Genomic DNA, 27,963 nt, shown 5'->3' on the forward strand with positions numbered 1-27,963 from the left:
TCGGCCTACGGCCTCGGACTTGAAAACCGATTTCGAGCTGGAAAAATCTCATTTTCTGCTCTAGGTGCGAAATATACTATTCTACCGGTATTTCTGAGTTAAACATTGAATTTTCTACAAGATTAGTATGTTGATTCTATGAATTTGGTACTTACTCGTTTTTTAAATAGCATGAAAGTTAATAATTTTCCAAGGGCAAGATGATAATTCATAAAAAACAAAGATGATAATTGACATAGAACATGAAGGAATATTCTCAAAATTGAATAGATTCAATGAGTTGAGGAGTTTGAAAAGAAGCATGCAACTGCTGTACAAAACTTTAGCCTAATCTTCACTTGAAATCCAACACTCCTTTTTCAAAGTTATCTCGCCTCGCAGACCCTAAAACATGAGTATGGCTTCGCGAGGGGAAACGATACCAAACCGAAAACATCAGTCACTGTTGATAGTTTTACTATAACTGGTCGAGATAGAATTCAAAACAAGAAAAATAATACATAGAAAATTAACAGTGGAGAATAAAATTGAAAATTTGCAGGGGAGTTCTTGGATTGAGATTTTTTTGTAGTATCAACTACTTCATCCTAAATTGAAGTTTTCTCGAATTAAATGACAAATAGGTCACGTTCCTTATTAATTTTAAAATTTAGATAAGAATTCACAATTTATTACTAGAATGCATATACATTTTAGTTTTGTTTTTCATAATTATTGAAGTTTAATTAAATTGGAAAAATCGAGATGATAGTGATAAAAATCACAAACATACAAACCAGACTCACGTTCCAAGACGTATTTTGATAAAGTCATCAGCTTACCTGAAACAAGTAAAAATATGCATGAGGACATTGATTAATACGGAGGAATAACAATTGAAAAGTCATGATGATTTTTTCCATAGAAACTCTTGTAGAAACATTTGACTAGTTGCCCTTGTAAACGGGTGGATTAAATTCATCAAATACAATGATAATTTTATAATATTATGATAATCATTTCTTAATCATCAAAATGTGAATGGAAGATGAATAATGAAATAGAGAACTTCTTCTTAAAATACTTAGGTATGACAGAAAAAATCGTCCTTGAAACGGTTTGAGACATTGACATGGTGGATTTCCTCCTTATAATCCGTTAAATTGGAAGTATCAAATTTCGATAAACTTGAGGCCTACTTGTTTACTCGATGAACGCTGTTGATGCTTGCGAAAATTATGACCTAGAAAAGTTATCAATATCAAGTGTCTATGGGCTCCTCATGAACTTTTTCGGTGTGCATTGGGAGTAGGCTAATGATGTGTTACATCCTACATTTTCCAGACGGGGACCTTATATCCTGCTATCGCTGTGAACACGAATATAATGATATGAAATATCCTACTTATGATAAAGGGTTGAGAGTTATCGTATAGTTTAAATATTTCTAAATTGAAGAAGGAAACCCTTGAAAAACACATGAATCAAAAACACATGGAAAGATAGGCTTAAAAACGATGCACTGCGAGAAACGATATTTTGTTTTGAAAAAATTACTGAGAATGATGATTTTGACCGTATTAAAAGGTGAAAAGGGATTAAAATCTGGAATTGATGGCTATTGAAAATTGAAGTTTTTATGATCCTGACATTGATTAATATGAAATTTGAACCATCAAGCGGAACTGAATAATAAACCAATGTACAAGCCTATTACAAAGCTATAAGCATTAACGATTATCGACAATATTGCCATTTTATTGATCAGCAACTCAATCTCAATGAACAATCTCGTAGTGAAATCTGATACTGCATTGTTGGGTACTTTGCCAAAAAGGGTCAAAGAGATCAATCTTGTTTAATGGGGTTCCAATCAACCAAAAAACTTGTTTAGTTGTATCATAAGCTATATAACTACCTAATATCATCAATAATAACTGAGAGAAAGTTTAGCAATTTGTCGGATTCAATTTTTTCTTCGTATTAAAATTGCAAATCGTATGCTAATAATGCATTATAACAGGGCTAATAATTAAAATCCTAATTACAAAGCAGTTATGAAGTGAGGTGAATGAAATTCGAGACACATGGACATAATAATCACCAGTTTGTAACCGCCAATGAGAGTGGAGTTCCTGCATTGTGGCGCCAAACTCAACACTTTTTTCCTGTATCAATACCCGCAACCCGCAACACAACATATTCTCAAGATAATTTCTTTGCTCAAGGCAGTAATTTAAAATTTTTCTTTGTTATACCATAGAATGTTTTTCAGAAAACCTAGACTTTCGGAAATATACTTTTCCTACAGTTACGTTGAAAAGTGGCCATTGCTGCACTGATTACAGAACGCAAAGAATCACTTTTCCGCTCTAGTGCGGGAAAAATGTTTCTGCACTCCAGATTTGCAACATGGCAACGCAAAATACTTAGTAGGTTATATGGAGCAACAGTGCAGCAAAATCAAAATGAAGTTGGTAACAGTGACTGCTGTGGCTGCTATAGTGAGCAGAGGTGCAACCAAGCACAACGCGCTAATTATTAAGTAGATATTATAACCAAGGACAACGAGGACTTTAGGATTTTAGGATTAAGGTTTTTATCAATAATAAAATTACACAGAAAAACATTTGATGCATTTCAGGCAATTTTACCCATAATTACCCACTTTTCATATTCAATGTTAACTGTAGGAAAAACTTAATGTGAAATATGTGCGCAAAGTTCATCTGCTGCACTCAAGAAACCATTCCGCCCTCGCCTACGGCTCGGGCGTAAACGTTTCTTTCGGTGCAGCAAACTGTCACTTTGCGCACTAGTTGCACAAATAACTATTTCCGAATACCGTACTCAAGAACGTCTATGGTAATTATGGAAACCATAATTTCCAAAGATTCGATCACATAGTATCCACATTACATCTATAATTTTTTTTAACCTCGATCCTCAGTTAAATATGTAATAAGTTTGCCCAATAAGTAATAGTGAGATGTGAAAGTATTCAATGAAATATTTATATTCTACTGAAATGGCAGAACTTATTACATTGAAACTGTACCCACTTAAACTGACATAACCTCAAAAAGGCAGCGAGGCGAACCGAGATTTGACAAAATATCAATTAGAGACATTCATGAAAAATCATAGAGCTAAATTCATACCAATGCAATGAATTGGTAGTAATTATTTGAATTGGGGTTATGAAAATATATTATAGGTTTACCTAATAAATTCTATCAGTTTTATCTTATTTATCAGTTCGGATCTCATTCACATTCACTGCTAAATATCGGTAGTACTCTATAGTATATTCAATAAAACATTACACAGGATAACTTATTTCTCAAATTTCCTTTAATATAATATGTAATGTGCTTCAGTGGAGTTCACAATTAGCACTGATTTGAGAACAATTTGTATTGGAGGAAAGCAAGGAGCATAGTTCAGTATTCAGCAAGCGAAAGGCTATAAAATACTAAGATAACATCCATAAATCTAGACTAATTCATGGTTACATATTTGATAAATTGTTGTTTTCTATTATTAGTGACATTAATCGCGAAATATTATTTATATAATCGATGGAATGTGTTTCTTGAAAAACTTGATAAATTCATAGCTCCCCTATATCAGTATGAATTAATGTTAAAAACAATAAATTAAATGTATATTTGAACAATATATAATTCTAATAAATTTGAAGATAACATGTCTCAAATTCCCTCATGCATCGATTGATTTCTCTATGTCAATAGATTTCAACTGCTGTAATTTGAATATCTGTTGTTATATCAAGAAGGGAGTGGATGAATGGCTATCTATAACCTATGAAATTCAATTACAGAGAAACCTCATTAATATGAAACTCAGGGAACCAAAACTTCGTATAATAAATTTGGGCTTCTCATTATTGTTTTAGATGATGAATGAATTCAATATTAGAACCATTGAGAACAAGAATTAAGGTTCACCTTTATTATGATGTCTAGTTCTAATCAATGTTGATTAATTACCTCTCATCTTGAATTAAGTCCTTCTCTGGCAAAAGCGCGCAACCCCATGTGCACAGGTAGATAGATGTTGGACCCAGCGAGGTAAGGCTAGGCTATTTAATTATGTTTTTCAATTAGAACAAGAGACCAGAACCAAGACTTATAATAATATATAAAACAAAGGATCTTCCACAAGTCAATGATCTTCTGATAATTATCAACTACTTGGTTGATGAGTAATGGCTGGTGGATCTTGCTGGCAATAATTCAATGAACAATGATTTAATAAACAGGTGCTATTAGATTTTTATCTTATCCGCAACTAAATTGCTCAACTCAAAATGTATATCCCAGGAATTGATTCTGCAATAGGCTAAACTAGCAACGACTACTTGAGAAGTAGTTAAGACTTTGCAGTTTGTAATGCTATAGAAACCAGTTTTGCTAAAGGATTGAGACTGCCATTAGTGAATATAAGCTAGTTTGCCGCAAGCTGATCGGAATGAAGCTGAGTGTAATGGCTTCCACTCTTCCACCTGAACCAGAATACCTAATGGTTGAATTGGTAACATTTTTTTCAGATTATAAGACAATTGAGCAATTTAGTGTTTGTCTCTATTGTTTAACGGTCAAGTGATGAAGGGAAGTATCCCTTCAAAGGGTTAAAAGGTTTTATAAAGAGTATCCTATAAAGGTCCAAACTATACAGTTTCATGTGAAAACATTACAGTAATACCTCAATTTTCGCATATTTCATGATATTTCTTTTCTAAATATTATAGTCGAACTCTTCAGTCTGTATATTTGAATTCATTGTGTTATTTTACTCTTACTGGTAATTATTTTTAACGCTAGTACATAAGTTGAATTTTTGTTTGTTAAACACATTAATAAAGGAATCTAAATCTGACTAACTCAACCATTGAGTTTTCAGAGGAGATTATCATACTGTTTAAAAATCAATTGAATTAGAAAATTGGACGAGATCGAATCATCAACCTTGTCCGACGCGTAACCAGTCAAATTCCATTGAAATTTTCGTGATTTGAGGTTTTTCCAACTTTCAGTCGTGTTTGACTAAATGAAAATTATTGATGTGTCAACCACGATAAGTTAATGCACGTACTGCTTTATTTGTCACGCCACTTTGGTGCCACAGCTATGTGTTTAGGGCTTCAAGGTATTATACGACCTCATTTGTGTCTTCCTTGTGCGATAACTCCAATATTATGCACGTTTTGACATTGAAAATTTTTATGATGAATAGTGTTAGTAGAGCAATAACTTCTTGAGAGAAGAGCTTGAGATGAAAATAAAAGTATAAAATATAAGACCTGAAAATTCTACTGAAAAATATTATAAATACAGTCTGATTCGCTGCAGATACTTAAAAGCATTGAGGAATTTTCATACACGAGGACGAAAAGAAATTGAAAATCGAACGGTGTGATCTAACAGGAAAATTGTCCGATCAACCTCATCCACAGCAAATAATTTTAAACATTGCAATATGTTTACATGCAAGTGGATATATCCCTGGCATACCAGTTTAAAATTGACAAATAGTGAACCCCATATAGGTGGAACTCTATATTTTTATCATGATCACTTCAAATAACAACTATTAATCAAGTCGAAAAGAGTTAATAGTACGAACAGTGGGAACTTGCGGCCGGTCGATGTTATAAGTTATAGTTAGTAGAATTATAGTTCGATAGTTTTTCCTGTCGAAGAATGAAGAGGAAAGAGCATGTAAATAACTAACTACCTTACTCAAGTTCGAGCCTCACTTTTCTGTTTTTCAACCAAGTGTGGTGTGGTCTAATTTGAAGGAGCGTCACATTTATCCCAGGGACATTTCAGTGATGTACATCTCACACCTCCACAACAATAATGGGCCCTATTCTTCTTTGACAAACTGACCAGATCGTAGACCTCCTATACGAGGAGAATACGCCTTTTGAAATGGAAATGTTCTAGCATTCACTGTTTCTGTGAGGAATTGGAGTGTTGTTTCAATGACAATAGCAATATTGAAGCCTCCAACGTTTTTTATCGAAGAAGTTGAACTGGAGAAGAAAAGTATTGAACGGACACCCAAACTGTATCAATAAATCACTGTGACAAAGGAGAGAAGATACCGATTCTTCTAAGAATTAGGATGTTACTTGTGGCCTTAGTGAGTAATTAAATCAATTCAAGTCGATGGTTGATTATTTCTTCAAAGCAATCTATCGTCTTTCTCACATTGTTTTTACGTGTTTTCATGCTAGTATACTACACAATTTGGAATTTAAAACAATATAAAGGAAATATAAAGAATCGAATCCTGGTCCAAAAGAATTGGGTAAGTCAGTCCAAAGTCAAGTTTCTAAGAAAACTTAGAAGGCTTATCTTCATTAATCTGATCCTTCTTAGTACAGCAATATGCAGAGTTCATTCCTAATCTTCAAGAATTGAATAGTAATGTTTCCATACCCCCCCCTGCAACTAAAAATATACAGCAATGTTGTACAGAGCATAGGGAGTTTTATACAATTTCGTATGCTACTTGAAATATCTAATACTCCTTATTGGGATTCGATATTCATTGATATGTATAAAAAATACTCAATTGTTGATTTTGGATGATACCGAGACATCAACATTCAACAACAAAAACAGCTGCATACAAATAAAAACAATTCCCAGAGGCCTTATAAAACCATACTTACTGTTTTTTAATTGATGTATGAGAGATATGGAAGAGAATACAGTAATTCATCAATAATTAATAATGGGCAGAAAGTATCATCAGAGATAAAACTTACTTATATGCTGACGCTGAATACAAACCCGATTTTTTTAGAGCCAGAGTTCTATATTTTGATGTGAAAAAATTCGATTAGAAGACAACAGAGAGACTACGACGGGATCTATTCTTAGAAGAGGGTGGGTCGTGGGTGAGAAGCCAAGGGGTTCAGACACAATATGTGCTCACCCTCCAATTAACAAGTGCGGGATATTCTGCAAATGCGTGTTCCTATCTATCGATTGCACGCACTCATTTCCAGATCCGAGGGTTAGGAGGGTTGTCCATGTCCGCACAACAGCCAAGAACTATTACTGCAGTGACTCATTTCAATGGGGAGACTGCGCTTAATCATTCAAGCTCAAGGACATGACCTAGCTCAAAAGTATACAATTGGGGAAGCGTCTACGACGAAGCTCAGAAGAGAGATCTGGCATCTGGGACCTGGGATTAGCTAGACAACTGCTAACTTTCCCAACCAATTGTTCAGCTTCTTCACAAATTTAGTTAGACTCCCTTATCTTCAATAAGTCTTAATTTGGCAATAGCAGTTTCAGCTTATTTGTTGAGAAAACAATACCGAACTTACTATAGTGAGGTCCACGTTATAATGGCAGTGGATAAAGATAGGAGAATAGCGATGCCGATTCTCTGCATTAATTAATTATATTTCTACATGTCAAAAACATAATTGGCATCGTTGTGGACCTAGAAAAGGATAGTACCACCGGCTTTGTCGAATGATAGACAAGGATAGCAAAACCAAAGTTGATCAAATACTGTCATTATAACGTGGACCTCAATATAGCAATTTCCTCTTCAATTTAATATAATAACTCATTCTTTCATCTATAAGTTTCAGGACTTAGTTGTTTACATATAATACTTCTAAAATAATTTTTTAACTCTATGGAAACAATGAGGTGTGCAATAATTATTTCTGATGTATGCTTTGAAGTGGAATTCAATGCTGATGCCACTCAATCCGAGAGATACTTTGCCAACATAAGATACTTTGGCCTAGATTTTCCTGATTGGCCTATGACAGTTGGTTAGATCTATGCCTATAAGTATAATTTATTACCTGAATTTATTTTACCAATTGGTCGGTAGTATCATACAATAATCATTGAATACCAACTTGTATTATCTTTGCAGTTATAATATAATTATGATCATTGATTCTTGAACCAACTTATGTCGGGTTGTGTTCTGAATTGCCAAAGGTTTTGGAGAAATGCACAATAAGGAAAGTTATCAATGGTCGGTATATCAATTATTAAGGGAAGTTATCAATGCTTGGTATGTCAATTATTAGTTATCAATCTCAATAATTTTAATAGTTAATTTAAACTATAGAACACACTGCAATGAAAAACATCATTTTATAAATTTATTGGAAAGCTCCTTCAGATGATTTATCTCGATACACAATTTCAGAACGACTAAAGCAATCAATGATGTGATGCACCGTACATGAGCTTGATTAATTGTTACCGTACGAATATGAATGTGAAATTTTAAATTGGGACACAGTATAAAATATGTGGAAAATGTTTAGTAACCATGATTAATAGCATCTCTCATTGTACAATGTACGTATTGAGTAAGATATACTCCACTTTATTTCTCCTTGAGCTAGATTCTCTTCCCTCATCGCAGATCCTCTCTTCTGTATTTATCTGGTAAATGTAGGATGAAACAGTATTATATTACTGCATGTTAATTTCGTGTCGCTGTCGCTGTATGCTGTGAATGCTACGGTAGGTCGAGCCGTGGAGAATCGTCCTTGCACAATTTCTACTGCAATGTCAACGACTGCGTCGTGGGAACCAACCACCCGTCGCCGATTATTTATCTACTCGACTGGAATTGAGAGGCTAAGTTCATTTATCCAAGTCGAGTCAGGAATACCAATAATGGTGACCGTGAAGTCCGTAATACACGTGTAGTACGTGAGCTGGTTCATTTAGCGATTAATGTACTGAGCATGACATACAGCTCTTACAACTACAGGGTGATTTTTTAGTCCTGTTACCCAATTTTTGATGTAATTTATAAACGGAAATTTGGGTATTAATAAAAAAATAATATTTGTTATTTACAGAAGAAAATTGATATTTTATCACTCACATTTTTTAGTTACTTAAAATTATTACACCATATGCTCAAAATGTCCACCCATTGAGGTTATACACGCTCAGACTCTTTTCACCATATTAGCAGAAACCTTTTTCAGAGTTATATTGGAAATATTCGTGATTAAGTCTGTATATTGGCTTTCAGTTCATCAATATTGTGAGGATTGTTTTTGAAGGCCTCAGACTTAATGTAGCCCCACAAAAAGTAATCAGGGGATGTGAGGTCTGGAGACCTTGAGGCCATAAACCCTTGCTTCTTGTTGTTCTATGGTAAAAGACATTCTGTTCATAACACGACCGGAATCATCACAAAATGTTACACAGCTTAAGGATAATAAACTCGCACTGCCTTGTGTATACTGAGTGAGTAGGGCTACCAACTTCGTGCAACAAAACAAAATTTCCCTTCATTAGGGAAAAATTACCATGTATTAAAAATAGGGTAACAGGACTAAAAAATCACCCGGTAGTACCATTTCATGGATAGGAATAGACCGACTTTATAAAAACGAAATATCAACTAAACGGCAATTGCCTGGAATCGAGGTGATCCTGAAGATTGATTTTATACTGCAGTCATCATAGCACTGAATAATTCTGATTGCTGACAAAGCTTCAATCAGAAACTGTTCTTTTTCAAGTCATTGACACACATAAATCGATTCAAAATCAATTGGTTTATTGAAAAAAAAACAATTGTATAAAGTGAATATGAATAATTCTGAGCACAGTAATGCTACAGAGAACCCAAATTCCATCTCACCTTCAAAAGCTGAATGTTGATCTCTTGAACAGCTAAAACTGATCTGATTGACAGAATTAATGAGAAGCGCACGAACAATGACGAACCAACAATGAAATTAGTATTGGCTAAAAATATGGTTTGGTCATGATTGTCATGAATATTTTTTTATCAAAATGTATTTAGATAACTCAGCACAAAGCTTATGAATTGGCCATTTTCAAGGTGAATGCTCTGTTGTTTTGTTTAGGAAAGTCATTACTGTAAACAAAACAGTCAGTCTGACACTAGCAATAGCTAAGAGGTGGTTTGCATGACTTTGTGCATGGGAAAATTAACGCCGTCTCGAGTCAATAACCGTACTGGCTGACAATGTTTTTTCGTGCGTAGTTTGAGGAGAAATGAATAAATTGCAGCAGATAAGCCATGGCATACGTGAGCTTAAGAACTTTATTTATTGCAAGGGAGACTGAGAAAGCCTAAAAGCTGCAGCTCACGGCTATTTGCGTGACGTACAAAACTTATTGTGGAACTAATAGCAGCGAGCAGCTTCCCCTACAACTGTTTCCAACCGAGTATAGAAAGCCTGGAAACCCGTGAAGCCGCAGCAAACCTCAAATGTTCCAAAACAACAGAAACCAACAAATTCCAGGAATATACGATAAAGCCGCTTCTAAATTTGGTACTAAGTCTTGTATTTGAATGCAAGAATTAACTCTGAAAGGGACGGGTTCATTGTATTCTTAATGAGATAATGGTAATGTCACATCACAATTTAGATCCGAAATATTTTAAATAGAATAGCAGATATTGAGATGTATTTACATTGACAGAAACAGTATTCAATCTTATATTATTCAATTCATAATGGATATAGAAAAGAAATAATAATTCAATTTCTAAAAGTGAGAGATGATTACAAATAAAGATGGAAGGATATTAGTTCTTAGGTTTTAATTTTTTTTATGATTAATTAATAAACTTATTTCCAATACTTTGACATGAATAATTATATTGAGTAACTCCTATAAATTGCTAACCAGGCCGTGCATTGACTATTTTTTCCAACGGTTTAATTAGAAGATAAATAAATGAAATTTTTCGAGTACGGTTATCTTGAAACGATGTATTGGCCTGGGTCATCCCAATTTCTTACTATCCGAATCAATATTGATACTATTACCCATTAACGTTCTTTATTATTGGTCAAATATTTGTCCACCAACCACGCGTCTTTACACTGTGGCTAATGTACTGAATGAGCCTCGGCTTATTTACACGATAAAATCCTTTTAAAGATAACATTGGCAATGTGGAGACAGCGGTGGTGCCAAAAAGCAAGCAGGCAGCTTTAGAGCATGGTTGCCATGGTTACGGCTCCTCACCCTACACGTGCCTCTTTCTGTGAATGGGGCGGCGGGGGCGGCAGTGGAGGCGGCGCTATTAAATTTACAACTGGTCCATAACTCTGTATCAGCATCAGCTTCGGACTGCATCCGTTAAATCCTTCCGCTACTATAAAGTCAATTCGAATTGGGATCCTTACAGCTGCTACACAACTCTAAGCTGTAGAATTTGATACAGTAGGTAGAGTACTATGCACTAAACTGGCAAATTCTGTAGTTGCAGGAGTGAAGGAAGCAGTTGAAGGAATTCCTAGAATTGCCAAGAAGATGACTTTTCAAACGAATTAGAATTTCTCAATCCATGACAATTAACAATGCAGAAGAAGTGTCTAAAGTGCGAGATAAATTACTTTTAACACGGCTCTTTCTCGAAGACGGAGTGGTCCGATGCTCTATCCTCCACTAATCACTCCCACTACCTAGCAGCATTCTCCTTCTTTTGTGTTTGAGTGAGAGAGCTTTGTAACGCGACGCGGCAACACTCCCCTCCATCTATTGCTGGCAATGTTCCAAGTAGTGTACTGGTCAGCAGGTATATTGGTTTGTGTATGTCACAGAGATGTTTTCATCACAAGAACATGAAGCAAAATGACACGGCGCATCCAATTGTGCACAGGATGTCTGTCTGTGTCCACGCTACAAACTGTGGAGGGAGAAATGGGTTTCTCCTCTTCATGTTAAAAGTAATTTATCTCGCACTTTAGTTTGTATATGGAGTCACTGATTTGATGGTTCTAGAATTATGCACGTCCATGATTTCAAGTGATTTCCTCTGTGTCTTTAAGATTATTGAATTGTGAATTGAATTCAATATGTTTGAATTGGTACCGTACTCACATACATTCAAACATTAGAACGGAATCCGTTGTTAAAAAGCGTTCATATTTCCATCAAAATTTATAATAATTGATTTGAATTCGCTTTTGAATGAGAAAGACAGATTGAATGAAGTTGAGACCAAGTAACAAAATTCTTGAACTTTTTGAAAATGAATTGGTTGAACTCCTACTCACCAAATTGGGCTTCTGTATATGTAATTTCAGGTCATCAATATTCAACTGACAAATAACTCACCTGAAAAAAAATATTATCAATTAATTTCTGCAATGTTTTATTAAAATTGAATTAAATGAGTTGGAACCTACAACATCATTAGGATTTATTTTGATCAATAGCAAAATATTTTCGTGGTCAATAGTTTAAATATAAAAATAAATTTAGTTTATTTTAATTGCTTTGGGAGAATGTGGTCCACTAAAATCCGCCATACAAGAAGATGAATGGAGATGAATGGTGTTTTGGAGGTGTTTAGAAAGAAAGCAAAGCTAACTACTTATTTCTCATTCATACCAGAAAGAGTGAGCTAAATCCTCCCTCTTATAAGACCTAATCGAAGTAGCCTAGAATTTAAAATAAAACGAAAGCAATGCTAACAATACATTTTTCATTTATACCATAAAGAGTGAGCTAAATCCTCCCTGATATAAGATCTAATCGGTATAGCATAGAATTTAAAATAATAGACCTACTTGAACATGGTTGTAACATTTGCGTTTGAGTGGTTCATACAGGAACATCATAAAAAGCTTCATTTGTATAAATGTTCGGTGGTATTTGAGAGCAGCCAACATCCGTTGTAGAGCAGACAAGGCAATGCAGATAAAGGCACTGCAGTACAGCATAGCATAGCAGTTCACTTGCGATAGGGTGTAGGCGGAAAAGCAGAGGGTGAACTAACCCTCGTTCAGGGAGTCAGCTAATAATCTCTCTTCTGATTGTTCCAGTGGCCCGCTTACATTTTGCTCTAGATATTGCACTACCCTCATATTTAATATCCGAACAAATTAGATTATATTTCTTACCATTTAATTAAATAATAGAAACTGCAAAATGGGTAACGTAGATATTGGTGATTATAATATTTAATTGAATATGAAGGGCACAGGGGAAAAAAGAACAATATTCTCAGTTTAGAAGGGGAAGAAGGAGAAGGAGAAAAAGGAGAAAGAGAAAAAGAAGAAGGAGAAACAGGAGAAGAATATTTTGTGACTTTGATCGTTTTTCCCCTGTGCCCTTCATATGGTAAGAATGGATGTTCTACGGTTTTTTAGCAAAATAGAACAACGAAGAATATTTTTTGACGATAGTCATTCAAGTTAGGAAGAACTAATCTATGACAGGAGCAGAAGTTATAAAAATGGATATTCTACGGATTTTTTAAGCAAAGTAGAACAATGCAGAATATTCTTTGACGATAGTCGTTCAAGTTAGGAGGACCTAATCTATGGTAAAAGCAGAAGTTTATTCAGGCACAGAAGAACTTTAATTGGAAAGCTCTATTCTCGTGAGCCTTCTCATAGCAGCAGCGACTGCGGCCAACCAACCACAGTCCCATCAGCTCCAGCTTTTGTTCCGACTGCATCATGACGACCAGTTTTTGTGCTCAAACTCCTCGTTTTCTATTCCACTGAGAATTCTCAGTGCTGTACAGAACTCTCGCATACAAAACTTGAACTAAGTTCCAGTCAGTATTGTGCATCAGAATCAGAGGCTCGTGGGATTATTCTAGAATGATTATGAACTAAATTATGAATAAAAATAGATTTGATCAATTTTAGGGTAGAAATCATATTCGAATGAAACTTTATGATTAATAAACTTTGATAATAATTAAAATTCAGTTCACCTATATAACAGTCATAATCTTCTTAAATGTAGATTCTGATTGGAGTGGATTCTTTTAGGAATGGGTGGGTGATATATTCACAATGCTTATTCTCTTTCAATATTGAACATGATTCAAAGATTGATGGTTCAATTTAGAGAATAACCAGGAATGAAATCAAATGATATTGTCTCTTTCAACTACTGGTTGAATATTTATGGAAAATAGAAAACGTTACCATAATAGCCTCACTACATGAACTCACTGCGATCAAAATCACCAATTTTTTAAATGAATTTGATTTTACCAGAACATTCCGAAATAAATTCAGCTTCAACACTTCTTGTGTTAAAGTTTGAATTGTGAATTCACTATTAAACGTGGAGTAGGAGTAGGCGGAGTATGAATTAGGACACTTTGCACTCATGACGTTGCAACAAATACTATGCTGTTTTTAATTCATAGATAACCAAAGTCTATCAACATATTTTTGATAGGTTCGGCCTATATCAAGAAGAATCTTCTCATCTATCAAAACCAAATCTCCATCGCTCGTTCAACAGGTACTGTGATGAATTAACCTGTTATGACAATAAGTCAATTACAATAAAATAACCTGAAAAACAATAACCTGTGTCCAATTGCTTTGTGATTACAACTTCTTTGGACGTTTCTGGATCGAGTTCAATATTGTTTGACCAACAGTACTGATTGAGATGATTAATATGATCACCCTTTCATACAATATTGATGATTTTAAAAATGTGAAAACATTTTATACAGTGAAAAATTGCAATTGGAAATTATCATTTATTATTCAGAAATGTTGACGATGGCAGAAGTAGAACTAATAAAGGAACAACAATTTCAAAAACCAGCAGAATATACGATGTTCTGGTATAGTATACAAGGAAGTGTAGTGTATTCATCAACGCCAAAACAGCATGAAATTCAGAAGAGCTTCATTTATCATATCTTCCAACTTGCACACTGTACAGTGATTGTGAAGTCAGAAGAACATGAGTGATAATTGTATGAGATAACAGCGTGAAAAATTAAACAGAACCGTTAAAAGCTCTGATGAAAAGAAACTAAGCGGAATAGAGAGACGGAAAATAGAAAGGGACAATTTGAGGTCGTAATAGAAATGTTAAGTAGGATTTGTGAGACGTACAGCAGCAGCACGGCAGCTGCTCTCTACAAAAATAGGACTATCCTACGGTTTATATTTTTGTAAGGAAGAATTCAAAGTGTAAAAACAAGTAGGAATAATTTATGTAAATATGTTTGTTTAAGGTTTGAGGCCATTAGCCCCTCTCGTGTAGGAGGATACAGAGAGAAGGTGTGGGAAGCCTTGAATGATAGAAAGAAAGAAAGTATCAAAAGGAGGTCCAGAATGAGAGGCAAACTACAAATAAAATCAGGATGAAAAATTGTAATCACTCGTGTTGAAGTTAATGAAGTTTAGAAGTAGTCAGCTCACGAACTTCTTGTAAAACAAGTATTGAGTCTACAAGGGATTCGGTTGTTCAACTTTAGTCAATTTATCATTTCCACCAATATCTGGAGAGAAATTAACTTGATATTATTGAGACAATTCAGATTTTAATGTGGAATTTCTGACCCCCGCAGCGATCCAAGATTCTCATCACATACTAGACTAGAGCAATAATACGATAAAACTTGATACTATATGATTCTGTTAGTAGGCTACACGCTACGGTGTACTTTGTTTTATAATATTTATGACTTTTGGAATAAAATACAGCAGTAATCTACTCAGAATGGAAATCTGAAATCAGGAAATCGCCAGCAGTAGATTCAGTAGAAGTCCACAATATTTTTTATGTTGTAATTTGAAAACATTTTATACTTCTGAGTTCTGAGCTTGATTAATTATTATTTTGTGACGTTAAAAACACAAACAGTTGAATGTTCAAAGCTATAATATTTAATGAATAATTCAAACAATAATCGAGCAGCATATGGAGATTATGTTCTTGTTGGGATTCAATTGAATGTGGATTCTACTGTCCACGTGTACAGGATTTTAAAAATTGAAATTATAAACCCGGTTGACATTTGCGTGAAGTTTGCATTGTCTATATGCGACTTCATGCTCTGTTTCCTTGTTCCATTCCTGTTAGCAATTCCCATGGTTGGCTGTTCAAGGGCCTCTATTGAAAATCCATAATCTGTCACCAACAGCTGGAGCTATCAATGTAAGCTTTCAACGCTTTCTGAGTTGTATTATGAGAGGGTCTCTCAAGTGCTATCCAGATCATAAAGTGTTCAAAAATTACTTGTTGGTTTTGATAGCTTTCTGTTGGACCAGCAACTAACTATTCGATCATTGAATGATATTCATACACCAAGTGCTATGCTAATGCTTTTTATTGCCTGTTTGATTAGCCATGTTGTAAAACACCATCCCTCTACGACCCAAGAAATTTCATAGTTGTTAATTTGAAGCACAGTTCAAAATAACAACTCTTCAAACACACTAAATATGCTTTACATTAGAAAATATTATCCTGTATCTCCAATAGCGTTCTTATACTATTTCATTTTGTTCAGGCATATGTCATTAAACTGCTTTTTATCACATTATTAAAATTAAAATTTCACCTACTAAAAACGATTCAAATTCTGACGACAGAACTCCATCAATCATGAATTCATGAGAAAAAAGTAGGGAAATCGAATAATTTAGTGAGATATAAATAGAATGAAATAAAATTTAGAGAGAAATAGAATAATATTAATTCATGGCATAAACAAAGATATTAGAGAAGTACTCAACAGAATCAATTTTGAAATCAGTTTTCAATGAATCTTGGTCTACACAAAAAGTATTAATTTGTAGAATTTCACTGTTAGCTACATTTTGTAGATCATGAAATGAACTAGTGAATGAAAAATTTCTTCAACTAAATACAAGATTTTCAGAAATTGACTTTTTAGAAGAAAACAGTCCGGCTTCCTTGTCTGAATTACGGATACTGGTACTGATAAGATCAAATTATGAGACAGTTATGACCAGAGATAAAAGCCAGCTATAAAGAAGTGTTCCTTACAAATGGCTATTTATCAGTATAGTACAGCAGCAGTACAGTCAAGTTGCCAGTCTATTTGAACGGGTGAAAATGTCTATCTCAATAAGGAACACTATTGGAACAATGGAAGAGCGTTATTGTAGTTTACAGTCAGTAATCGCACCACTGGAAAGTATACTGTTATCCAATTATACGTTTATAACCTGGCTGCGGGCGTTATTTCTCAGACACGATACTGATCTGCTCTGCAATAGTTATCCGGCCCCAGATCCATTTCGCGTCGCTGATTTATATTCAGATGGCGTCTCTCGTGCATTTGGGAGAGAGGTGGAATCGCGAGCAATACGGAACGCACACGGAGTGGCCTTGCATATTTATAAAAACTACACGAGACGTGATTATAAAGCTTGTTTCGCCCTAGATGCATAATAACAATACTGGCGTTGAAGGCATAGACACTCCTCGGCGCTCGGCCATAGCCATCATCGGGGTCAACAACAATAATATTCGGGATGAGCTTCGACAATCTGTTATTAGCATTTCCTCGTAGCCTGGGAGAAAATAAAATGATTCTATATTCCGTGCACTAGCCCAACCTGAAATTGTGCTGTCGGCTACATAGGATTCTCGCGTATTCTATTTTCGATTGTCACTCTTTCATTGTGATTAACAGTGCATACCCACCTTTAAGCAAATATTTTTACAACAGGCAAGGACAAATCAATAGGTTGCATTTATATTAAATCATTTGCTTATGGAAAATGAGGAAAAAATTTGGTTCGTGAATGCTAGGTCTAGATAGATAGACCTTGTAAATTCTATACTTGCCAAGGAAATATTTTCACTCATCACCTAGTGCGTTGTGAACATTTTAATTAATTTATTATCATCAACTTCCTAAACTATAACTTGAATTAATTAAAATGTTTTTTTTTCAAGTGAGATTCAATTCAATCTCTCAGAACTAATTGAATAGGAAGTGGAATGGGAACGGGAAGTATTCAAGTAATTTATGCTGACAATCTGGAGTGATTTCACTATAGCATCTTTATACTGGTTGATTTGAAATTAAATTATTCGTCTTTTTTAAATTGAGTAGTGGACGGTGTTTCCATTTTGTTGTAGATAGGCTAACAATGAATCCAATCAATCCTTGATGTTCAATTTCCCGGCTTGGCTGGTTGTCTTGGAAAATATGTTTTTCTAGAGTTACAGAAAAGTTATGATTCTTTAGTTTTTGTACTAGCTATTGTACACTGTTTCATATAATGCTTTACTTCCCTGCATTCCGACAAACAGCCTAGCAACACAGAGTAGTTATCAAGAAGCGGGAAGGGGGTTTGAACTTCCACTGTGGCATGAACTTCTTGAATTTAGATTCTTGACGAAAATATAAAAAATAGCTGCAGTACTTGAGTGGTACGGTACTTCAGTACTTCAGTTATATGTATTAGTTTTAGTAATTTTAATAATAAGAATACAAATTTTACCGATTTAATTTTCCATAGCCACAACACAAGAATTAGAAATCTGAATTTTCTTCTCGTTCCTAGAATGAACACAGTTTTTGGTCAGAAATCTGTACAATATTTAGGTCCTAGAATTTACAATAAAATCCCGCAGATCGCAAAGGACAAAATAAATATGAATAGATTTGAAAGAGCAGTACGGAATTGGTTATATGATACTGGCATTTACCAGACCGAGGAGCTCATTGTCAATAGAATATAGGCTGAACTACTGTCTTCTTTTTATTCTACCTTTAATAGCTAACAAACCTTTATAACTAAAATTACTAATTAAATTTTTATACATGTTTTAGAAAAGAATATTATGATCACCTCGACACATATTATTATAGTGAGGTAGGCCTATCATATTTTGTATGTATAATATAATAATTATGTATATATTTTGTCAATAAACTCCTCTGGTTGCAATTCATTGGCAATCAGAGAAATTATTATTATTATTATTATTATTAATTTACGAAAGTAACCAACGAACAAAAACTATGATTGAATATGTCTTCAAAACTTGTATACCGTATAAAACAATCTCTGATAGCTTGTGAACTCTCACAAGTTACTTATTCTTACTCATATTCCAAATTTTATGAGGCAGATAAAACTATTCAATGTCTATATTCCTATTACACATCAAATTTGAAGTGATTACAATGGGGTCTCACTATCTTATTTCAATGAAATAAAATTGTAATACGCCACTCTAGTAACTTTTTCAGAATGAAGACATTGTTAAAGCTAGAAATAGTTGCAGCAGTGTATTGTTAAAAATATTGATTCACTGAAAAGACAATGAAATATCAAATACTCCAAGGGCATTGTTCGGTTGTCAATTGGTATTTTGGAATGTGTGATGATTCGCACGTACAATATTGGCAAATTGGCGTCATCATTTTGATTGTTTTCTCTCCAATTGGCACATTTTCTCAATAAATTCGCTGTTTTTGTGAGACGCTATGTCAGAACTCAAAAGTCATTTCACTTTTCTACAGAAGCTCTACAAGAAAGAGAGCAGAAATTAAATTATTATTATTCTTTCCGGTTCATCAGACATTCACTGATAACTGATAACCTCCAGAATCATGAACATTTCTCACTCCCGCAATTCTGAAATATGCTATGATTGTATCATAAATCTAGCTTGCAGTGAAAGAGCTCTCTGTTCTTGACTTGAAATCATTGATTCACTTCAATTTATTTCCTTGGCCTATATCTATATACAGTACTACATCCTGTTGGCCAATCAGAAGTATGTGTTCTCGGCTCTTTGGTGGATAAAATGAGATGAGCTACTTTACACAACGGAAACTTACTCATACAAAAAAAACAATTTAGTTGTGTAAAATGATCATATAATGGAAAAAAGTCTTGCTCACACAGCATGTATGGAAAGTACGACAGACAATTATTAAATATTAATGATTAGCGGAAAACCAAAAGCCAAATAACAGTCTATTAATGTTGAGCAGAGGACAAATTCCATAAAATGAGATGAACTAATGCATTCAATAGGAAGCAGACTTATTTGATAATGTTACCGTACAATGAAAAAAATTAAATGATAAATCGAGAAAATCGAAATCTACAATAAAGTCTAATAATACAATACAAAGTGGATTGCATTCCAAATAAATTGAAAGAAGTTCTAGAGATTCAAGAAATTCTATATTTCATTTTCAGTAAAAATTTTCATTTTTTCCATAACTATTTTCAAGCGAGTTGATTCTTTTAAGAAGCGATACAATCATAGTAATATAATCCAATGAAATTTAACCAAAAGTAAATCATCTATATTCCTCTTTCGATCACAATTCACGTGTTGGAGAGCAACAAATATATTATCATCTCGAGAAGTAATTTCGAGTATATCTGAGAGGCTGAGAGCATTGGATTGATTAACTGTAACAGGTAGGTAACCTGTGTTAGCCAGGTTTACTTGCAACGATAACACTAGTCGCTGGTACACATGCGTGGAGAATAGTGTGAACGTATTATAATAACAGATGAGCCCGATGAAAGGATAATTTATGATGAGAAGAGACGAACCCGGAATATTTTGACAACCTCGTGCCAGAAGGTGAAGTGTGAAATGGGATGGGGAAGAAAATTGATGTAAGTTGAATGGTCGGGAGTATTTAGGAGGGAAAGGGCTGCTGCCCATCGGGCAACTAATTTCGAGTCAAGATGGGCCCAGGCCGGCAAGCCAGGGCATCCAGGTATGCGTCCATTGTCTGTTCGTGGTCTGATACCGCCGCCGGGTCGGCACGCTCGCGCCTATTGTTGTGTGCGCCGCGCCGCGCCGCGCTCCGAACCACGCAACACGAGACGGTCGCCGCAAAACAATCCACAACAAATTGCCGCTTTTGTTTCAGACTCTGCACAGCTAAACAGCCACACAAAATACCTCGCATTGCCAATAGGCTTCTTGCTGCTTGCTGCTGCTCACTTGTCTTTTTTTATCTCTCAATATGGATTGTAGTTTGAACTGGTTTGCTGGATTTCGAGAGGAGCTGGAAAAGGAGAATTCGCTGTGCTGCTCAAGATCGGATCTGGTACTAAGAAAAAGTTGTTCATTTCGAACGTGTTTAAGAAAAAGTGTCGTTCAAAACAACAGATAACAGAAGATTAATAAAAAGATTTGAATCTGGAACAGACTTGAAGAATGTTATTAAGTCTTGTGAGCTTATAAGTGGAATTATATCGAACAACGTACAACAACGGATCTTGGTGTGCTTATAATGCACTCAGTTTTGAAATATCCAACGATCAGCTTTTGCTAACAATCATTTTTGAAAGAAGTTTAAATATTATGTATTGCACAACAATAATCCTAGAACATCTTAAAGTATGTACTTGCAACACTCTTAATTTGGGTAAATTCCGGTTTCCTTCCATCATAGTTGATTCAAACTATGCCTTCCTGTGGAAGGATATGGAGTGAATTATGACTAGGTTTTATGAATCTGTAATGAGTTGGGAATCGTTGGAAAACGATTAAAAACTGGAGCTCTTCGCAAAGAAAAACCTGGTATTACATAATTTAAAATAAGAAAAAGAAAAAGTAAATTGGACTAGTTAAATCTAAAGTGTTCAAATGACATCGAACACTGCTTGTGAAACAACAGTTATTTTTTCAGATGAAACGTGAGAAACAGGATTAAGCCTCGAAACCACTCATTGTGAGAACAATAAATAAATTATTGTTTTGAATTGTTGTAGGAGACATCTGGAGGGAAAGAAGTTGGCAGATGGCAGCATTCCTCTCATAATTGAACAAGCGGCGCCCTATGCTATGCTATCAAGGGAAATCATTTCATTCGAGCATTCCCCACATCATACAAATAGAGCATATCTCGACCCTCATATCGAAAGTCATCCACATTTAGTCTGGAATCGGGCATTTCCAAAAACGAATGAATAGGAATTATTCCATTAAACAATTATTCATTATCAGTGACGGGCTTGCAATTCCCCTTCACAGTAAATTGTATTCTGGAGAATTTGCATATTCATTGTGAAGTAGCATAATCCAGAATGCGTCTACACCAGAAAGCCATTTATTAGGTCCTGCACTTCTGTTATTGTAAAAACGGATATTTTAGGGATATGAAACAAGGCTATTCAGTCCACTAACCTAGCAAACTAGGTTGATTACACACTTAACATGTGGAAGGCATTACAAGATCTTCTAGTAGGTACTGGAGGAAAACAATTTATAATCAATGAATTCGTAAATTAGAGAATTATAGTTCAATCAGAAGGATTAAATAATTGTTAACTACAATTACAACTAATGATATTATTTGATCAACAAACTTCATTGTGGCTACGGCTTGAAACTGTGGATAGATTGCATCTGTATAAGATTATAGGACTGAGCTATAAATTGATGCAAACATTAATTTTATGATAGCTTTACAATGTACTCTCCTGATAACTTTGAGAATGACTTCTAAATACATCCTAAATTGTTCGAACAACAACATTTTAGATGACTTTGCAACTCGGTAGATGATCAAGCAGCAACCAGCTAGTTTGGGATCTCGATAAATAAGTTTGTAACTCCTAAAAACACGAGTAGCTTGTGGCATTCCAGTTCAAACCAATCACAAACAGATGGATTCAACACGAATAAATTAGAATGCATAACAGTAATAATTCATCTATAGGCTATACCAGTCCACTGGATGATTCAACAAAGTAGACACATAAATATTATGGTATAAGAAAGCATTGCATAATCGTCCAATTTATGAATAACACTAGAGTAAAGATGAATTTAGTAGTAATTTATGTATAGACTATGAGCGGTGACTCACTTTTATGTGGTCAAGTTGTCCAAGTTTTCATTCACAAATTACATCACAGTCGGCTGCTCAAATGTTAAAAGTTACAAATTATTGTATTCTTGAATGAAGATCGAAACATCAACTAAGATTCATAGAACTCAAGAGTTACATAAAATTGAGTCAATATCAGAAATGATCAATTGGAAAATTATTTTTGCTCTATAAAATATTTTTCTTAATTTTCACTGTATTCAGTTTTCTTCCAGAATACCTTTCTCGGATTTTTATGGAGAGATAAATATGATTTCGTATTTTATATATTTTTCAATTACATTATTGTTATTATCCAAGTTCAGTCAAGTTTCGCTTCGAATGAATTAGAACTCAAGCACTATGTAAAAACATTTATCTGTGGTGGCCTGGAAAGGATCCTCGAGAATATTGATATCAAGTTGAGTAAAAGTGTTTTGAGTTATAATATAGGCCGAAATTGAATTCATAATTGTTCTGAAATTAAATGAGCCACCCATAGTGTTAATCTGTGAATCTCTTTAGTGAATCTGTGAATCTTTTTCTGTATGAATTTTTTTTTCTGGTTTGCTAATAAGCGGCTAATTTGCGATTAGAGGAGTGGCTAAAAATAAACATCGTAAGGTTACTGAGCTTTGTGGAGGAATGTCTATAACCAGGAAGTACTGATTTCGGGCTTCATTCAATCACGAACATAAACTGTTGCAAAAATGTTGGTGAGCTCATTTCTTACCAGATGAATTAACAAACACTTCAACACTGTTTGAACAGTGGAGTGGAAAAAATACGCGGATAAACATTCAAGAGAGTAGAGCTGTTTCAGTTGTGGCCTTCGAGAAGCTGCTCCAGAGTATCAGATGTGTGTGCGGTCAACTGTTGAAACTAATTGCCTCTGCCTGCTTCCGAGTTGGAGCTTCTTCAAGTTTATCGAGCATCAATGTTACGTCTAGTAGAGCAGTTGCAGGCAACCATACAAAACACCAAACCAAGAAGAAGATAAGCAAAGGGAACAGCAAGAAGAATATGGCAACAATCTCTAAATAGAATTGAACGAGTAATAGCACGCACAGATACCAACCGGCGGCATATTTCACTCGTCAACCCTATTAACGTGCACTGAAGAGCACTTCAACGCAACGCTTTTCCACCCACAGTCAATAATCTCCATTCGAAATTGAGCCTATTTCAAGTTATTCCAGATATGCACACATTGTTTCTAGTGAAAACTCAAGTTTTAATCCATTGTGGTGTCAGACTCTCAAATGTGTAAGGAATATGAAAGGCTATTTTGGTGTCCATTTTAGTAACAAACTCAAATGTACAAGGAATATGAATTTTAAGGGGGGAGAAGAATCTACTGTATATACGTTTATTCAAGTCTTAGTAACTCACAAAAAATAGTAGCTTTTTAAGTTCAATCAGTTGAAAGTTGATCACTACCAAATTATAGAGTTGATTTGATAAAAATATAATGAATGCAACACAATTATTAGAACAGATTACAAATTCCTCCTTGTCTTAGAGTTCAACCTGAAAATCAATTCGAGGATGGATTTGAGAGAAATTCCTCTGATAATAAAACTAAGGATATACTCATACGGGACAAATGATGTCAACAGAAGCTCAGCTTAGGTTTGGGTTGTTATCGTTGTACAAGCTTGTGAACACGACTCGATGTTATTTACCAATAGCATGATTGATCGGCAGTTCGTGTCGTCGAAAATGAAAGAGCGCCAGTGATCTGGAGAGTAAACTGAATTCATTCATTGATTCATGGTGAACTATGAAGGGGCAGACACTTGTCAAGTGCCAGTTATGATTGCTGTTGACAAGTCTTGCTGGGTCGCTCTGAAAGAGCATTTCCTTTCACGTTCGTGTACATTCTCGTGCGTCCTGAACACCTGGCTTTGTTATGTATGATCACGTCTTCTCCCCCACAAACACACATTCAAGACTTGTGGTGTGTACTTGTTCATTTCCCCTAATCTTTTACGCAATCACAGACGAACTTACAAGTTTCATTCCATAAAGCAGGACTCTCACATAGCATTCTGAATCATACATTTCCCATTTAGTGCCGGTTGCACAAAAGCCGGTTAAATTTTAATCGTGATTAATTTCACGAGAACCAATCAGACAAGCCGTCTTCTCAAAAAAACATTCTCTGATTGGTTATCGTGAATTTAATCACGGTTAAAATACAACCGGATTTTCTGCAACTAGGCCTTAGAGTTGAAAATAGAGATGCTCTACTGTAGTAGTATACTAGCAAAATATTATACTGCAATGTATTTTATATTTTGCAATAGTAGATACTGAATAGATGCATTGACAAAATATGGATTAGAATCAAGAAATTGATCATGTGATTTGAGTCTTGAGCTAACAAAAATTTACAAAAATGAAGTGAATTATCACCTTTGTTAAAAGGTTAATGCCTCTGCGATAGACGGGAAGCCTTATTATAGTACTGAAAGCTGAAAATACTGTCGCAAATAAAAGAGAAAAATTTGATATGAAACATTTTTCACTTTCCAAGTCAAGCCTGTAAAGGCAATTGAAAGAATTTCTTTAAAAACTACTTTGCTTTCCTATCTTGAAAGGAAACAGTGAAACTCTTTCAACCTACTCGTTTGTATATGCAAATGACTCGGCTTTACGAAAAAATGGTGATTCCCTCCTATCAGACTATCGTTTAATCAACAGGATTCTCCAAAAGAAAAATAGTCTACAAATTGTGCATCTGACTGGAGAAAGCTTTAGACGATGTGTTCTGGTTTTATTTTGGGCGTGTTTCGGAGTTTGAGAGTCTAGAAGTGTTGCAGGGTGGGCGATGGAGGAGTGAAGGAGTGAAGAAGAGCTGAACAAGAGTGGAGGAGTCCTGCACAAGCACAGCAGTGCATAGCACAGAGCACATGGCGCGACATAGCAGTCCTGTGGGAATAAGCAGTGTTTTTGTCCTTCTGACGTCACATCATCGCCAGCCAGGATCCAACACCACAGATATCCGCAACCCACGCTATCTATATACATACTAGACACTATACAATATGCACATAACCCTTATCTATAGCTGTGAACCGGCGCCTAAGACCGCGGGGCCTAATCATGCACTAAAAGCTCAGTCGCTTGACTACATATTTTCCTTAGTAATTTCCCTTTATAATAACGAAAACGTATTCCCTTTTGTCGGAAGTGCCCGTTGCTCGTGCTAAAGCTTTTACAAGAAAAAAAAGCTGCAACACAAATCCATACCTGATGAACATATCTTAATTGAACAATTTGTATTGCCTAAGGATGTTTTACCGTTATAATTGGAAAGCACATAAACTTACACTGATAGGTACTAAAATACCGTAGAAAACTGGGAATGATCCTACGGGAAACTCAAGTATTTTGAATTGGGCAGTTTAATGTATTTTAATTATTGAATACTAATGACATGCATTATGCTAAAAGGAGATTGCCATGTAGATAAACATTGAGAGTTTATGGCGGAAATGTTATTTTGTAAGATATGAATTAGTTATTTGTGCAACTAGTGCGCAAAGTGACAGTTTGCTGCACCGAAAGAAACGTTTACGCCCGAGCCGTAGGCGAGGGCGGAATGGTTTCTTGAGTGCAGCAGAGGAACTTTGCGCACGTATTTCACATTAAGTTTTTCCTACAGTTACCATTGAATATGAAAAGTGGGTAATTATGGGTAAAATTGCCTGAAATGCATCAAATGTTTTTCTGTGTAATTTTATTATTGATAAAAACCTTAATCCTAAAATCCTAAAGTCCTCGTTGTCCTTGGTTATAATATATAATGAATAATAATTAGCGCGTTGTGCTTCGTTGCACCTCTGCTCACTAGCAGCCCAGTCACTGTTACCAACTTCATTTTGATTTTGCTGCACTGTTGCTCCATATAACCTACTAAGTATTTTGCGTTGCCATGTTGCAAATCTGGAGTGCAGAAAAATTTTTCCCGCACTAGAGCGGAAAAGTGATTCTTTGCGTTCTGTAATCAGTGCAGCAATGGCCACTTTTCAACGTAACTGTAGGAAAAGAATATTATCTCCAATAAGATATTGAAGTGATAGTCTAGTCCTAGTAGTTTAGTCTGTTAATCTATAACTAAAAGACATTTCGTGCTGGGATAACAGAGAGAAAAAATAAATTTTAAAGAAAATCTCAGCCCTTCAACTTCTGAATTTTTGAACTTTTTCTGAATTTTTGAAACTTCTAAATAATTGAATGCTAATGAAGTCAGTGTTACTGATAAGGGTTGGATGATGGGCAATCCACATATCAACTTTATACGGACAATAATGAAATCTTCAGTAAGTAAATAGTTACTTAATAATATTCTTCAAGTAAATAGCTACAATGAGCTAGAAAGAGAGATAGAGAGTAAATCCTCTGACAGTAGGCCTACATTCATTTCAGAAATTTTATAGAAAACATTTACTGTAGAAACTGATGGCAATTTTTCATTATCATATACGAAGGAAATAATAACGGAATATTCAAATTCTCAGAAACTATTCTTTTACTACTAGACTACACAGAGATAAAATGGGTGAAACATCACGCGTTTGATATGATGGTGATATCTGATGGCATCAATTCAATATTTCCTATAACAGTAGTATTTGAAACTTTTTGGAACAGGAAGAAAAACAGTAAATCCATACCTGAAGCTAAAACATTTATCTGAATAACCTAATTGTAACTCAACGAAATCAACTCACTAGAACTAAACCTATCTGAATGAGTAATTAGTTTTTAATTAGACCGTAAATAAGAGTAGTTTACACCTTTTGACAGGATAGAACACAGCAGAGCAGTGAAATGCCGTGACGGACATGGTGACTGGTTCTGTCCTTCGTCTCGTTGTTATTATTATTCTAGCAACTACACCCACACAAGCACAAGCTCCAGACTAGGTTGCCCATCCGTGTATGGATCACTACAGAGTACAGAGTGGTCTAATTATTATTAATTTAGCGACGACAATCCAGCAGTATTCAATTCTAGTTCCGACTGAATTATTTAGTCGATTTTAGTAATTCAGTCTACCCTTGATGACACAGCACATGGATCAGACAGACGGAAGTGCATTGCAGTTTTGAATAGGAGGTGGCCACGTCATCGTAAATTTATTACATCGAAAACTGCGTCTCAAGGACGAACACATTATTGCGTCACATCAACCGAAACCTAGAGCATTTATTAGAGAGTAGTTTAGAGTTGCTCTTAGATATCCATTCCAACACAATTTTAAAGAAATTCATGTATCAAACTTCAACCACCAGTAAAATATTTCATTTGCTAATATAAAATCAAGAATACAAGTTA

The 27,963-nt window shown here is 34.9% G+C and overlaps 1 protein-coding gene and 1 long non-coding RNA gene across 2 annotated transcripts in view; both read right to left on the reverse strand.

Annotated features, from left to right (window-relative positions):
- The window catches only part of LOC111045520 (pleckstrin homology domain-containing family G member 1), a 139,813-nt gene that overhangs the window by 92,619 nt on the left and 19,231 nt on the right, over nt 1–27,963 (reverse strand). The window lies entirely within an intron of this gene.
- On the reverse strand, nt 146–27,858 carry LOC120350664. Its single transcript, XR_005570973.1, has 3 exons — nt 27,423–27,858; nt 12,065–12,125; nt 146–821 (listed from the first exon to the last, which is right to left on the reverse strand). It is a non-coding gene; the product is annotated as an uncharacterized LOC120350664 (long non-coding RNA).

This window comes from Nilaparvata lugens, chromosome 3, assembly GCF_014356525.2.
Source record: "Nilaparvata lugens isolate BPH chromosome 3, ASM1435652v1, whole genome shotgun sequence".
Classification (NCBI taxonomy): Eukaryota; Metazoa; Arthropoda; class Insecta; order Hemiptera; family Delphacidae; genus Nilaparvata; species Nilaparvata lugens.